At 35.7% G+C, this 16,705-nt stretch overlaps 1 protein-coding gene across 2 annotated transcripts in view; it reads right to left on the bottom strand.

Annotated features, from left to right (window-relative positions):
• LOC118745677 (dihydropyrimidinase-like) overlaps positions 1-13,858 on the bottom strand; it is an 84,268-nt gene extending 70,410 nt beyond the window's left edge. For both annotated transcript variants that reach the window (XM_036479251.1, XM_036479260.1), the window contains exon 1: positions 13,158-13,858. The gene's annotated coding sequence lies outside the window, so the exon portion shown is untranslated. The remainder of the gene's footprint in view (positions 1-13,157) is intronic.
• Between the last annotated feature and the right edge of the window lie 2,847 nt (positions 13,859-16,705).

The following is a 16,705-nucleotide window of genomic DNA, read 5'->3' as shown; positions in this document are numbered from 1 at the left end:
AAAAATCTGCAAAAAAATAAAAGGTTTTCGAGATCCTTCCCCGCAAAATACAACTTTTTTTATATTTTTACAAAAAAAATTGAAAAAATCGGTAATGATTGTTCGTTATCTTTGAATCTACAGGGCCTAGCAAAAAGTGTTGTATGCACAGCTTATATAAGCTTTTATTACCTTTTAAAAGCTTCAAACCGTTTTGGAATTGCTTAGTTCGTTCTTGAGATATATATGATTAAGTGGACCCAATTTTTTTTTTTTTTTTGCAAAAACGGTAAATTGCAAATATCTCAAAAACGGTACCATAAAATTAAAAATAACCTTGATTTTCGGAATCAGGGGGTGATTTTACATACGAACTTCATAACGGCGTCTCTGGTAAATTTTGGCCGTCGACCAGTGTCCTTATCGGATCAATGTCTAAACTTTAGTACTTAGTTTAGCAATCCTTACTGCTTACTTAAGCAAGGGTTGGAAATGGATTAGACACGGATTAGAGACAAGAGCCTCTTAACAATGGAAACAGTTTTTATTTTTTAAATTTTGAATTGTGTCGTTATTGCAGAGGACCATCGATATGTAGGGTTGATTATACATACATATGTAGCTAAAAGTGGCAGGTGCTTTTGTCAAAAAACTGTACTCTTCAAACTATTTACTGCATTAAGTAATTTCCTTAGCATATCAAAATGTTTCACATTTTCTCCATTGTTTGAAGACTTTTATTATTTATTTATTACACTCAAATCAATTAAAAACCTATCTCATTTAGCTTTAATAGCCTTCAACACGTTTGCATGCTATTGTTTATTCGTCATATTATTGCTTTTCTAAGCAATCTTAAATTCTTAATGAAAAAAAACGCTCCAATTCATTCGTTTTTCCTTTCTACTTAATTGTTCGCACTTGGTTGGGTGCATTTTTTGGCCCCTAATTCATACGACTTTTTATCATGATCATGATGTTTAGAAGTTGTTCACAATGTCTAATCAATTTTCTTTTAATGGCCAACTTACAGCTGTTTTTCACTTTTGCCTGTGCCTATGCGTGAAGTTAATCGTTTATTGCTTGAAAGCTTTTATTGAAAACGAATAAAAAACACGATTTTGTTAATCTATTGATTTGGTCTAGTAGGAATGTATGTATGTACATTAATCGATTTTTCTTTCATGAACTCTTTCAAATTTTAACATTTCGCTTCATTCACACCTCCGTACTTTGTTTTTTTTTTGTTTGTTAATACTACTAGTATAACAAACTGTTTAGAACATATGTACATATGCATGGATCAGTTTTAAATCTATTTATAAGTACAAGTACGGAGTCCCATCTGGCTAACAAAATAGCAAATGTAAACAGATATGAACATCTGTGGTCATAAGCAATAACCGCCTAGGTCGACTTAAGAAAGAATTGAGTTATGAATGCTATCATTTCTGCAACTACTATTTATTACATGTGTATGTGAAATCCCCATCCCGCCAGCTGGGCTATTTAAAAAGTTATAGGCGAACATATTTTGGTTTCCCCATAAGGTTAATATTACAATCCAAATGTTTAAAACGCGTTTTCTCGAATTCAGGTTTTTAGACTTAGGCGGTTATTGCTTATGACCACAGACATATATCAGTGGTTTTTCTTCATACGTAAGGACCATAAAGAGATATTGTGCCAGTTAATGTAATAAGAGCTATCCATTTGAAATATTCGACACTTCTTTATTTAAAATTAATACCTTTTATATTTTTATAAGGCAGCCGAAATTGGGAAAATAATAATAAATTGTCGAACATAAACGATGATTTTTTTTATTTTATATATGGACAAAATGAGCAACGCCCGCAACAAAAAAAAAAATTGCCAAGAGTCAACGGCAAGTCCCAGCTAATTCAAACTTGCACTTTATTATACGAAAATTTAATGGTCTATAAAAGTACATACTCAAAATCTCTGTAGAAAATCTAAAGTTTGCTTACTAAAATTTACCAAAGTTTGAAAGTTGAGTTTATACGGATTTGTTAAAGAATAAACTATGTTTTTATAAAAGAATTATAATTGAATAACATTAAAATTAATTGTCAATATGTAGGGGATCTATAAATGTGATACGCACTATATAGACTCAAATGTCTTTAACAAAATTTATTGTTTTATTTGAATAAAAAAAAATAAAATAAAAAATACCACATCGAAAGTCATAAAGCCATTACGTACATAGATACTTACATATTTATTAAAAAACTCTCAAATGTTTTATTACCGCATAGCAGTAATTATTAAAACACGTCATAATTGATCAACGGCTACAGTTTTATTAGTATACTTTAATCTTCCCTAATATCTGTTTAACACCATTAACTGCTTCTAAGAAGAAATGGATTAACGGAAGCCATTTTAACGTAAACAAGCTTTCAAGCAAATGGTTAAACGGTTACTACGATCGTAGTAGATTTACTACAGTTTTAGAGAAAATTTTAAATTTACTACGTTTTTAATTCCAAAATAATAAAGTAATAATATTAGACTAGTTTGTATTTTTATTTAGCACATGCTATATCTAAACATAAATATACCTCTTAAAGGTATTCTTTCTGAGATTGGCATAACTTTCGTAATTTCTCGACGATAAGAATAGTTGAAACGCCATTTTAAAGATAGTTGTATCCAATCTTTCACTAAAATATGCAACCCTTGCATGAAATATTAAATGATAACTCTGTGATTAAAAATCCATTTCGTTCCTTACTTTAGCTAAAGAGAGATTGTAGAGTCTAAGGTTTATAGGGTAAAATTCCAGGAAAACAATTGCAGGATAGCGTAACACATTTTTTGGCCATTTTGCATACTTATGTAACTAAATCAAGATGTCTCTTTGGATTATGACGTTCTCCAGTAAACGAGCGACCTATAAAAAATCTACTACGGGACTTTATTTTCTGCTACAATTTTTCATGTCATTTACTCCGATTTAAGCTCGCCGTAATTCTAACCCTGGCTACGGGCACAGCTTCCAATTTGTTATCTTCATTATCTAAACGCTTTGTCGATGAAGACATGATTTTTTTGAACGCGGCAGCGACATCATTAATTTGTATGAATTTGAGATAAACGATGATGAAGAACCTTATCTGTCGCTGGAAATATAGAAATAGATCTAATCTGTCTACAACCACAGTCGTCGCGTAGCCCAGTCGTCACCAAAATATTTATCTACATACATAAAAGTACTTGTTAAAATAATTTGACAGCTGTGGTCCGTAGCTCGTCGTTTTCATTGTGTTCGGGCTATTCCTCAAGAAATATTGGAACGGGCATATATTTCTGATGCAAACATGGGTTGTCTTGTGCTCTTTCTTCACAAAAAAAAACTTTAGAAAACCGTGTGTACTACTTTAAGGAGATTTAACACAAGAAAATCTCTTACCCATTTCTTGTCCGTCATTTTATGTGGAGTTTTTGCTTTCTTGAGAGCTGCATACTGGCCTTAAGTGTCGACTGTCACGAAGATCTTCACCTCTATAGATCGTCACTATGGGTAACGCAACAAATGCAAACAAGTATATTATGCTCAGTCTTTATAAAATGGAAGATTGTTATCACATTATTTTTTTAATGAGATAAATTTCATTATTTTTCGTAAATTAATTTGCTAGTGTTTTATACAGTTGATTCGATACCTCGAATTTAGAATAACCTGAAGCACGTTTTAGAGACTTTTTTTTTTTTAATAACACAGAGTGCTGGAATTTCTAATTTAACGCTTATTTAGAGAAAAAATTCTTTCAACATTTGTTGTGGCTAGTGGAATGCAAAGAAAGAAACGCTGCACCTCCATTGCCTCTTTTTAATTCATTCGTTCAAATATGAGATTTCGAAAAAGTATGTAGTTTATCTAAAAAATTGTAATTTATAACATGTCCCCACCAAAAAGTGAACCATCTCAAATCGAACTTAACCACATCACTAACTATTGCTGTCCACACTGCGGTTTAAGGTTTGGTTTATAAAGCAGTACAAATGTAGCGAACAGTGTTCGGACCTTAAAACTCGATTCAGGACTAAAAATCTGAGCAAAAACAAATTTTCCATACTAGAATGAATTTTTTATTTTCGTTTCTGACATTAATTGTTTGATTTAAATATTTTCTATTCAAGGAAAAATAGGAACCCGAGGCAATGTAAGGATAGTATGTTACATATTTAGGTAATATTTAGCATTTTCTATAAAGTACAACGTTTCTAACACTTAATTTTTGAAAGAGCAATATGATCTAAACCTTTTCTACTTTATTTAAATTTTATTCTACATATATTTCTTAACAACTTAAGTATAGTTCTGCATCCGCCAATTTCTACAGCCATACATCAAAAAATAACGAAGTTACTTTATTGACGCATTGCTATGAAAGAGTTACTTTTTAACAGTGAGATTTGGCTTACTTTCAATTTTTTTACTGAAACCTGTGGTGAACACTTAAAAAACGGCCCCAAGAGGGTGAAGAATTAAAAAAACGGCCCCAAGAGGGGCATAACGGGAATGAAAAAAAAAAACGGAATAGATTTGAAGTCAATCGGAGTAGAGGAGTAGATTTCAAATTTTTTCAAAAACCGGAGTAATACTAATCTGATTTTAGTAAAGTCCAAACACTAGTAAGGAACGAATTTTTTACCTTTTTACGCTAATGACCCACATATGGCGGGAAAACACAGGGTTGTATCAGGTTTTCGACGTGGTTTCGAGTTGGTTAGCTTTTAACCATCTCAGTGAACCATAGGGATAACCAACTCAACAGCCATAACTACGTGGTTAGCTCCGGTGGGGACATGGTATTACATACAGTTAAATCTGTGAATATGGCAACACAGCTCTCAACGTTAATTGTTTGATAACAAGAGATGCCCTCGGCCTCCCCTCGTTCACCTGTAGACCCATTCGCTTCCCATTTCATTCAGCTGCAAAACTGACCAGCAGCTGAATTCTCTTGTATAAGATGGTACCTGAACGATTCAGTTCTGTAATTCGAGCTTTCAATTTTCAATCAAGTTGATTATTTTTTTTTTTAAGTGAAAGCTAATAAAATTTCCAAGAGACCAGTTAAGCCCGATTTTCGAATTATTGTTTGTTTGTATTACATTTTTTAGTGCAAAGTGCAGAAAAAGTAGTAATTTGAAGAAAATCGATTCTTCTGTTTCAGTGGTATCTTGCAAATTTTATTAGCTTTAATTTAAAAAATAATAATTAATCAAACTGGGTGAATTGTGAACACAAAATGCCAATTTTGAACCTCTACGCACTGGTTTGACAGAGTGTGATTCCACGATATCTGGCTATGAACAAAGTATCTCTATTCTTACGGATTAGACTAAGTACCTAGTCACCTAATTTTTTTTTTATAGAATTTCTTCTCCCGAAAACAAAAGGTTTGCTTTCCACCTCATCTCACAATTGCACTCATACACATCACATTCATAGCGCTCAACAGCAGCGAGTCACTCCTCATCGTGTCAACTGTTTTTTTCTTGGGGTAGGCGGAAATTCCATGAACGAACTAAACGGCATTCTTATCTCGTGTTGTTGAAGAATGTTCTCCGAAACCAAGATTGATGGTCGAGAAGCGAATTTGTCGGCTTTGATTTGTGACAGCAGTTCATAAATTTCCAGTCCAAGTGGACGTTTGGATCTCGCATATCACAAAAAAACACACTATAAGCATACCTTCTATCGATACTAACGTTGTTGACTTTATGGTTTTGGATCAAGGGATAACCAAGTAGAATGGTGTGTCTGCCTGGTGCTACAGACTACCATTCTTCGTTCCTCGGCGATGTCAGGTTTCACTGCAATCATAGGTCCCAATCTAGCCAAAACTATTAAATAGTTGGATCCGGTAAATCACACGGAAAATAAACGTATATCACATTTTTTACTTGATATACTTACTAGGAATGAACATTTTTATATCGGGACGATGTTTTCGGATTCTTGGTGGAGGCAGGGATGTTTAAGAAGTTGTAGTTTGGATACATCCCCTTCTTTTTTACTCGGCTAAGCAAATCACCTCCGACCTACAGTAAATTAAGCAACTATATCTGATTACTTGCGAAACCAATTTTCCTTTCTCGGCATTTTCAAATCTATCCAATGAAATGGAAAACGTTCCCCGAATGCAAGATTCTCTACCACTAGAATGTACCTGAAAGCACTGCTTGGTAGATATTTGCTACTGGGTATCTATGGTTACACCACACAGCTACTGTTCGAGCAACCTCTATCACATAAAGCACCGCAAACTGTTCAAATTGCTAAATATAGGAATTTAATAATGCAAATTACACCGAACGCCAACAAGGCAAAGGGCCTTAGCACTGATTAGCAAGTAAGTAACAAAATTCACCGTGAAACTAAACAGAGCACGCAGTTAGATAGTTGGTTAGTAAATTTTGTTTGAAATTGCTGTGGGAATAGCATAAATTCGTACAAGGTACTGTACTATACATGTGATAACCAAAGCTAACAGTCTTACAAATATATAAAAAAAAAATGATAAATCGACCGGCATTTACTTGTCTTTTTATGAGTACAACTACAAAAGAAAAATAATATTATTCGTTAACGGAAAAAATCATGCGCAGTACTTACTTAGTAGCTCTCAAAGTGCCGCCCTCGTTTGTACTTACATAGCAGGGTTGTTGCGAATATTCGCATTCGCATTCGCAACCGCGGAGCTTCCGCATTAATTTTAACATTCGCATTCGCATTAATCAATGCGGAGCTTTTGCGAATGCGAATATGGTGCAAGTGCACTGATGAAACGTATATCTGGCAAACAAGAATAATAGAATCATGATACAAAAAAGAAGGTAGTTTCATTTAATGACATTCGTTGTTGTTGTTAACCATTTGACTTTTAATAAAATTATGATATTTCATTAAACTCATGCTACCTGATCTCGAGCAGTAATATTTTTTTTTTTAACAGAAGACTTCATTCCACCCAAAGATGTCGAATATGATGAACCTAAAAATTAATGCATAATCTCAAACAGGGGGTGGACTAGGTTTCAGAACGGATAAAGAAAGTGATCAAAATTATACTTATGCTAATTGCTTATCGGAGGGCGGTCTGCGCAAGCCGAATTCAAGTTTTTTGCATATATTGAAAATTTTAAATTCCAAATTTGTTGAATTAATGGTGATACGCTAATCACAAAGCCTAATTTTTTTGCAAAATCTGATGAGAAATTTAAAAGTAAATTTTCACGAATTTCATGTGAACAAATATTCCCAAATGATAAAGTAAAACAAAAATAATTTTTCTCAATTTGTTTTTTTTTTGCATGTTAAGTTATGAGAACAATTTATTCACATGGAATTGGCGATTATAAAAGGACTTATTTGGAAAGAGAATGCTTTAGAATTAGATTTTTAAATTGCAAGATTGCATACAAAATAAGAAAATGAAAAAATAACAACATAATGCTCTCGTGATTTTTATTATAAAATAAAAAGAACAATTTCAATGAAGTCTCCTTTAACATTACATATTTTATATATTGTTAATAAAAAAACGTGCGAACCACGTAAGTAAAAAAATTACATATGTAGCACTGATAATGATTTTTCATTTGAAATATTAAATTGGTATAAATGTGGGAAAGAAAATACGATTCCCATTTATTGTTTTAATATTATCAAACTTAACAAAAAAACTTATGAAACTTCAAAAAATTTTATTATCCGTCAAAAGTTGTTTATTGAAACTACCTTCTTTTTTGTATCATGGATAGAATACAAGATTGCGCCGATTGCAGCTGAATTCGTGAGAGTAATTTTGGCGTGACGTCACCCTAGAGTTGACAACTGAGAGCAGCAAATAAAACTGCCGTCTAGTGATGTGCTGAATTGTCGGTACCCAATACTTAAAATGATTTCGGTCCCCAATACTTCCTTATCGGTACTCGATACTGATTCTTTACATTAAACCTTCGCCATTATATGCATTTCAAGTTAAGAAAAAACTTTCATTACTTCACTTGTTGACGTAAAAATATTTCACATCATACGTCAACAAAACCGATACCGATTCGAAAATTGTCGCTAACTGGTTACAGAATCTGCCAACAAAAATGATATCGTCCGATTCAGCTGGAACAAAAATGCTTCAAAAAAGTAAGAGTTTCTCTGTTTTATGGCCTCGAACCGATATATATATATCTTTCATTTGAATCAGTATTAAAAGCTCTATTGGCTCCTCCATTCCATGGCAAACAAAGTAAAAATTTTAGCTAATATCTTTGGCCTGTGGAGATTCTACGTTAAAACTGTTCCCCTAAATCCCCTCTCTTTTGTAATTTAAAGCCAAAGAGTAAGATCCTTAAATAGGTATTTCCATCGGAAATGTCCAACGTCTAGCTATAACGAGAATCGATATTTTGCGCGGTAAATGAATTATTTCATTAGGTAAGAATTATGTAACTATCGAACATTAAACAACTGGATGCATCGCTAGTATATTTCTACATAAGTGTAATCTTTTTTTTCATACAACGGCTTATTAAGATTAAGTTCCGTGTTTTCTTTTATTACTTAGCAGAAAAACACTGTTTTTACTACGCAAATACTCCTCTGTGTACTCGAAAACAACAACATTTATTTTAATTTTTTGATAATTATCAAAATTTGCACATAGCGAAATAAAAGTAAAATGGAATGTGAAAAAGTTGACAACCAAGTTCCCAAATCAAATAGGAATCATTTCAAGGCCAACTTAATATCTATTGAGGAGTGGGGCTTGGAACGCAATATATCGTTAGTATAGTATGAAAAGGGCGTAACTCACCTCGTCGCTGAAATACAAAAATCCGTAACTAACTAAAAATCCAAAATTCACTGTTTGATAAATTATGATGCATTTCCTCGAATCATAAGTCCCCACATCGTTTTATGCAATAACAAGATTTTAGTTAGTTGTGGCTTTTTTGCATTTCAGCCATATCCATATTATATTAACGATATGTTGAAAATTTGCGTACATTTGCCTCAAAATATCAAAGCACATGGAGCACATGGAATGAAATAAAATTATAGTTTAAAAAACTGAAACCTTGCTATTATAATTTCTAATCGTACTGTCATCAGCTATGTAACTTGAGAATAGAAATCGCTGCATCTTTTAGGCGCATCAATATTACATAGTTACATCCCGAGCTAATAAAAAGGAGGTAAGTAATAAAAACAAAACGGATTTGATATGATACTGACAGCGGTGAGTAAGTAATTGTGACTTCCTGCAATTAGGAAAAGTCGATCTCAGCTAATAAAAAAAAAAACTAATTAGAAGCTATTCAATACAGGTGAACCATTTCAAGAAGTCACCCGGGAACTAAGCAGATCGGAGACCTTATCCGTGATTCCAATAATTCAAATTATTATAAAAAAAACTAGGTTCCTTTTTAACAAAATAACAAGATTTTAAAGTAATTCGGCTGGCAGCCACGACTTTCAAACAGAATTTTCTTCGAAATTTTCTTTCCTAGAAAATCACATTTTATTTGCCATATCCACCTATTTACAACCTCGCTATAAGCACACATTTTTCAAACCAGTCCCAGAAGAAAGGACTAAAAATGAATTACAAAAACTAAAATCGAAAATCGCCGATGATGTTACAGGTTCTCCAAATTCTGAAACAACCAAAAGAATGAGAATGAAGAATTATGTGGAAAATAACGGTGTTTAAACAACGGTCTTTTCATGATGCTAGATTGTGAAGATGAAAGGCAGGAGGATACATCCGACATTTGCAGCGCCGATGCAATTCTCAAAAAGGAGTTATTGGAGAGAATTTACAATTTTGTCAAGTTTCAATTTTTTTAAGTTATTCGCCTTGGGCGAGTAGTTATTTAGTGACGCAGGTTTGATTTACGACACTTTAAGAAACAGGCTTTAACCCATTTCCAATTTTTAAATTCAAGTACTAAATTAAAAAAAAAAAAATTACTTAAAATGACTACCTTTTCCATTTTTTATTTACCTAAATCACCTAATTTGCCCACCTAAATTATTTCTTAAAAATACTTGACATCCGCATGCGCAGTCGCATCCGCGGATGTTAGCTTTTTAACATCCGCATCCGCATTCGCATCCGCGGATATCTAAAATTCCACATTCGCAACGTCCCTATTACATAGTACTTAAGTACATATCGTCGATGTTTTTGCAAAACCGCCCATCTTACGGCACTCAAATTTTACAGGAGAGCGAAAAAACGGTTTTTATTTGAAGGCATTGCCTTGAGGGGCGGTATTTTCTCTAGCTATTATTTTACAAATCTGTTGTTTAATATAATTGTCCATCATGACAATGTCAGGTCACACACATCTTTGATGATTCGGAACTATTTGAGTGAACTTGGTTGGGAAGTTTCAAAGCATCCACCTTATAGCCCCGATATTGCACCGTCTGATTTCCATTTATTTCGACATCTGCAAAACTCTCTTGATGATAAAAAAATTTACCGACCGAAATTCTTTCAAAAACTTTCCCAAAAATCCGCGGAATTTTTTAATATCACCTGATACTTTATTTCCTTAATTTTTCTCTGATTATTTTTATGTGCATATGTATGTTGTAGTGCAGGGCTGTATCGATACCAAAAGTACTCAGAACTCGATTCTCAAAAGAATCGACAGCACCCGATTTTTAAAAGTATCGATACTGAGTACTCCAAAGAGCTCAAGTGGCCGGCACTGTATTTGCTTGATACCAATCTCATTTTTATTTCATTCCCTTGTGTATGTATGTAATTAGTGTTTCTTATCAATTTATTACATATATGTTTGCAATAATTTTGCTTTACTAATTTTCTTTTCTTCTAAATACTTCTGATAAGAGTCTTCGATCTCAACAAATCCGAATCAAATAGCATTAAGACAGCCCAGAGGAGAAATGGCATATCAACGTATGTATGTATGTACATATAAACTTATGCGAAAAATCAATTCTATGCACATGCTGCCTCCCAGCATTGACAGTTAACTATGCACTTGCACTCACATCCGAAGAATACTTATTCACCTTTATTTTTAATTAAGCGTTAATTTAGTTATAAATCCGCATATGCTTGCTTTAATCGTAAGTCCCAAGTGTTTGTACTCGCTTTCGTTAAAGAAATGTTCAAGAGAACTTGTTTTTCCCACTGAAGTTTGTTAAATCGATACTTGCGTCTTTGGGGCGAAATCAAGCAACAACAAAACTGTTGCTGCTGCTGCATAAAATACATATATAAATATACTTATATACAAATGTGTGTACCTCAATATTCACACGCATTCACGCATAACACACAAATATATGTACTTAATATGGATGTTACGAATGTCATATTTTTCACATTCGCGAATGCGAATGCAAATGTGCGAATGCGAATATTAGGAATAACATTTAAAAAGCTGTAATCAGCTTAAGTCATCGTTTGTAAATTATTAGAAAATTGAATGAGTGCTTAACCTATACAGTGTTTTAATCTATTTAGCAGTCAAAATTCAAAAAGGGCATATTAGGGGTATTCTCTGAGTCTTGCAAAGCCCTTGCATGGTGCACAGATTGCACGGTAAAAACCGGTTTTCCTATGGGACAGCTTTGCAAACCGTGCAATCCGTGCACCGTGCAAGGGCTTTGCAAGACTCAGAGAATACCCCTATTATATTTCAAAAAAGTAATTTTGCTGCCTTTTCTAGGGTTGCCAGCATTTTCTAAGATATTTTTAGGACGTGTTCAAAAATATTAGAAAAAATATAGTACACTTCAAATATATATAATATTTTATTTGTTTTTGTTATTTTATGGCCTTATAACAATTATATTCAACAATTTTTTCTAAACTTAATACGAATGTTTTGCGAATGCGAATGTAAACATGAGCATAAAAAAAAAGTAATGAGTAGTAGAGAATTACGTATATTCTCTACCAGTAGAGAAATAATCGGCAGAGAAGAGTTACAGGAACGACCTACAGATCTGTCAATTTGTCGTAGTTTAGTTAGCCGGTTATTGCCCGCACCCTGCTTAGACAATTTCAGAGCCATTTCATTAATATTAGAGTGGACTCTCTGCTCATGTACACATTCGCATTCGCAAAACATTCGTATTATTTGATGGGAATTCGAATGTCGAATGCGAATGTGTAAAATTATGCGAATGCAAATATTCGCAACATCCCTGATACACACATATGTATATATGTATTTACAAACGCAAAAGGGTGGGACAACTTTAACATTTGGCAAATGCGAAATACATACAAGGTGGGGTAGCCGGGTGGTTGGCTGGCAGCCTTTGAAGGAAAATGCGTTTAGGCGACTTGAATGATTTCAATGACCGCAACAAACTCGTCTCACCGCTTTTGGGGTCAACCGTTCGAGGAATGTGTTCCATATGCGGTATCTAGCTTCATGATAGGCAGTAGTTTGGTTGTTGGGTGTTGGGTTTCGAGGCAGTGAGACCAAATCAGATGCCAGCCAACCATCCAGCCTGCCAAGAAAGTAGAGCCATTGGCAATGTCGTTTGTATTGTTGGGTTTGTTGCGGTTGTCTACCGAAAAGGTATCAAATAACGGTGCAACATAATGAAAAATGCGTCGGCGAGAAAAAGGCGTGTCAACGTAACACAAAAATCACACTGCAACAACAGCCAGTTGTAGTTGGAATTGAAAGCAAATATGCGAAATACCTATAGTGGTACATGCTCAATATGATCAAAAAACGAGACATACATACATACATAAATACATTTATGTATGTACATAAAATTGTATATTGAAACTAATGGTCTGATTATGCATACTTCGCATAACTTCGCATAAACTTCAATTTGTAATTTCGTATGTACTTTGTATGTACATATTTTGTATGTATTCCATTACCCAGAAATTAGCAGAACTTTTAAAAACTTAGCGATCTGTTGAGTTTAGATTTTGCTTCACATTTTCTTAAGTTACACTTTTAGTGCACTGGTACAAACGGTTGTGCGAAGTTATGCGAAGTATGCATAATCAGACCCTAAGTTGTTGCCATAAAAAGCGATTTTTTTCTCTTTATTGACCACTTTAATGAGCGCAAGTCCATAATTTCAGGTAATTTAAGAAAGTGGAAGTGTAACTCACCTTATTTGAACGCTTGACTTTGCTTAAAACAGTGGTAAAATATCCACTCCTGCAAAATGTAAAATATGTATGTTGGTTGAGACAGCCTCTTCTAAGAAACAACACTTATTTTTGTAATTAACTTTCGGATTTCTTTAGTTAAATATCAACGCACAAAATTTCCACTAATTTTCTTTTTTTACTTTCCCTTCCGAAAGCCGATTTGCTTAATTTCTGCTTTTTCGTTTTTTTTTTCTTATTCTCTTCTAGTACACTAATTTTTCGGTCATACGAATTTTCCGATAAAAATCTAACGTAGAAAGTCCGTATAGATACACTTCACCGCGCGCTATGTACATACACTTCACTCTCTTGTTCTCGTTCTTGAACCCCCTGATTGTGCTTCCTCTATGCACTCGTGAAATTTCCTATGCCCCTGCTTCCGTTTACTGGTTACTCACAGTGTTTTATTCGATTGATTTGCCGCCTCTATGCCGACAAAAAATTTATAATATATATAAAATACAATATAATTTCAGTACTTTTTATAGAATTTTCAGCTATCCACTATTTAAGTCGAAACGTTCCAAACACGCTCACGTTTTACACTCAACTGATTTGTTAATTTCTTTGCCGCTGTTACGTAGCTTTTGCTAGTTGCTGCTCTGCTGCCACTGCTCTAGTCTCATTTTCTTGGCCATCAGGTGGTGGTTGTGGATGGTTTGTGAGAACTAGTGATATAAAAAAAAGTTATTGTTAGTCCCGAAATATCGGTATTTTCTTAACATGTCTCGTTTATGTATATCTTATCAAGTATTTTATCGAAACAACATTAATTTACGATTATCATAATAATAATATACTGGCGCTTTCACAATATGTTAGTGTTTGGCCGAGCTTCTCCTCCGATTTGTGGGGCGCACCTTTGTATCACACAAAGAGAGAAGCTCTTTTTCTTGGTATAAATATGTACACTCGGAGGTTTGCCATTACCCACGCGAGGGGACAAATACCCGGCGGGTTTCATTGCGCTTTAAAAGTTTTGTTGTGTTGCTACTCCCTCACAAAACTCTTATGTGGACGGAAGAGTTGGAAGGAAAATACCAGTACAAGGCTAAGGAAATCCTTCGCAAATACTCCAACATATTCGACAAGGATGGCAACAAACCAGGCAGGACCAACGTTGTAAACCATTTAATTAATACTGGCGATGCAAGGCCAATCCGTCAAGCTCCTCGAAGCGTTCTATTTGCCAAACGTGACGCTGTAAGCTAGATCATAAAAGAAATAAGCGAGAATGGTGTAATTGAACCATCAGCGAGTCCATGGAGTTCGCCGGTACTACCCTTGAAGAAGAAGGATGGTCAAATGCGGTTCTGCATGGACTACGGAAACTAAATTATGTGACGAAAAAGGACAGCCATCCACTTCCCAGGATCGATGATACTCTGGAATCGTTGACTGGAACGAAGTGGTTCTCGACCTTTAGAGCAGTTGTTGGCGAGGACAAGGAAAAGACAGCCTTCAGCGTTGGAGATGGTCTGTGGCAATTCACGGTGATACCCTTTGGATTATGCAACACTCCTGCCACTTTTGAAAGACTTATGGACCATCTGCTTAAGGGACTGCATTGATAAACATGTATGGTGTATCTAGACGACATTATCGTATTGGGTAAAAGCTTTAAGGAGCGCTGGTCTTAAATTAAGTCCTAAAAAGTGCTAACTGTTCAAAAAGGAAGTGAACTACTTAGGGCACAAGGCGACAACGGAGGGCATCTGCACTGTGAATGAAAAGATAGAAGCAGTAAAGAAATGGCCTAGACCTAGAAACCTGCACCAACTCCGAAGTTTTCTTGGGCTATGCACCTACTACCGTCGATTTGTTCCTGATTTCGCCAGCGTTGCTAATAGCCTTCATGAGCTCACTAGGAAAAATAGAGCCTTCGAGTGGAACAAGGAGCAGCAGGAGGCTTTCCAAACTGTGAAGGAACGGCTATGTACTGCACCTATGCTAGCGTATCCCGTTCCAGGTGAAACATTTATTTTGGATACGTATGCTAGTGGTTATTCCATAGGAGGCATACTGTCGCAGGTAATTGATGGACGTAACCCGAGAGAACTACTAGCGTTAGTGGAGTGCATCAAACATTTCCACAAGTTCCTCTATGGGCAACGTTTCAGATTTCGAACAGATCATACAGCACTGAAGTGGCTACTAGATACAGTTCAAGTCAATCCAGAAGGACAGATATCTCGGTGGATTTGGAGACTGCAAAGTTATTAATTCGTTATTGAACACCGCAAGGGAAGTGTCCACGGAAATGCTGATGCGATGTCCCGTCGACCGTGTAGCCTGGAAAGTAAACACTGCTCAAAAAGCTGAGGCCAAAGAAGAAATTATTGACGTCCGGCTAACGACAATAACACCAGCGGAAGAGTTGAACGAAAAACAGCTACGATAGTGTCAGCAGGAAGATCCAGATCTTTTGATGCATGGACTGGAGACGGACAGACGGCCAACTATGGAGATAACGGCAGCAGAGAGCCCAAAGGAAAAGGCATACTGAGCACAATGGAGCAGCTTGAAGTTGATATCTGGCTGTTTGCATAGGGTATGGGAAACCGAAGATGGCTAGTGCTCCCGCAATTTAATAGTAATCCCGAGGGTAAGAGTTCCGGACGTACTCAAGGAATTCCACAATCACGGGAATCACGAAGACCATGGAGAAGATCGAACAGAGGTTCTATTGTGTTGGTTGTCGGCAATCGGTCGCAGAGTGGATTGCTAACTACGCGGAGTGAATTGCAGCTAAAGGGCCGAAATCCAGAAGTCATGGCCAGATGAAGCATTATAACTCAGGTGCACCATTCGAGTGGATTACCAAGGAAGTAGCCGGTCTATTTTCTATGAGCGCACAGGGAAACAAATACGTCCTTGTAGTTATGGACTACTTTAGCCTAAGCGATTTTGGCCGAGTCCGAAACAGCACGCCAGTCATTTCTCTTCTGTGTCAACTGGCGCCAATCGAGTGCAGCCAAGTCCTTCTCTACCTGGTCTTTTCAACGAGAGGAGGCCTTCCTCTTCCTCTGTTACCAGCATCGCGGCCCGCGATGAATGCTTTCAAAGCAGGAGCGTTTCTGTTCATTCGAACGACATGGCCAAGCCAGCGGAGCTGCTGGATTTTAATTCGGTTCACTATGTCTATATTGTTGTACAGCTCATCGTTAAATCGTCTACGGTATTCGCCCTCGCCAACGCGTAGAAATCCGTAAATCTTTCGCAGAATCTTTCTCTCGAAAACTCCAAGAGCCGCTTCATCAGGTGCTTTCATTGTCCATGCCTCCGCGCCATACACCAGCACAGGCATGCTGAGTGACTTATACAGTGTGATCTGTTTACGACGAGAGAGGAATTTACTTCTCAATTGCCTACTCAGTCCAAAGTAGCACTTGTTGACAAGAGTGATTCTCCGTTGGACTTCAGACTGACATTATTATTGGTGTTAATGCTGGTTCCCGAATAAACGAAGTCGTCTACTTTTTCAAACTTGTAACTCTCAACAGTGA

The sequence above is a fragment of the Rhagoletis pomonella genome, unplaced genomic scaffold (genome assembly GCF_013731165.1).
Source record: "Rhagoletis pomonella isolate Grant_MI unplaced genomic scaffold, Rhpom_1.0 Rhpom_scaffold_00001, whole genome shotgun sequence".
Taxonomy (NCBI): domain Eukaryota; kingdom Metazoa; phylum Arthropoda; class Insecta; order Diptera; family Tephritidae; genus Rhagoletis; species Rhagoletis pomonella.
The sequence above is the reverse complement of the archived record's forward strand: the minus strand, read 5'-3'. Positions and strand labels throughout refer to the sequence as shown.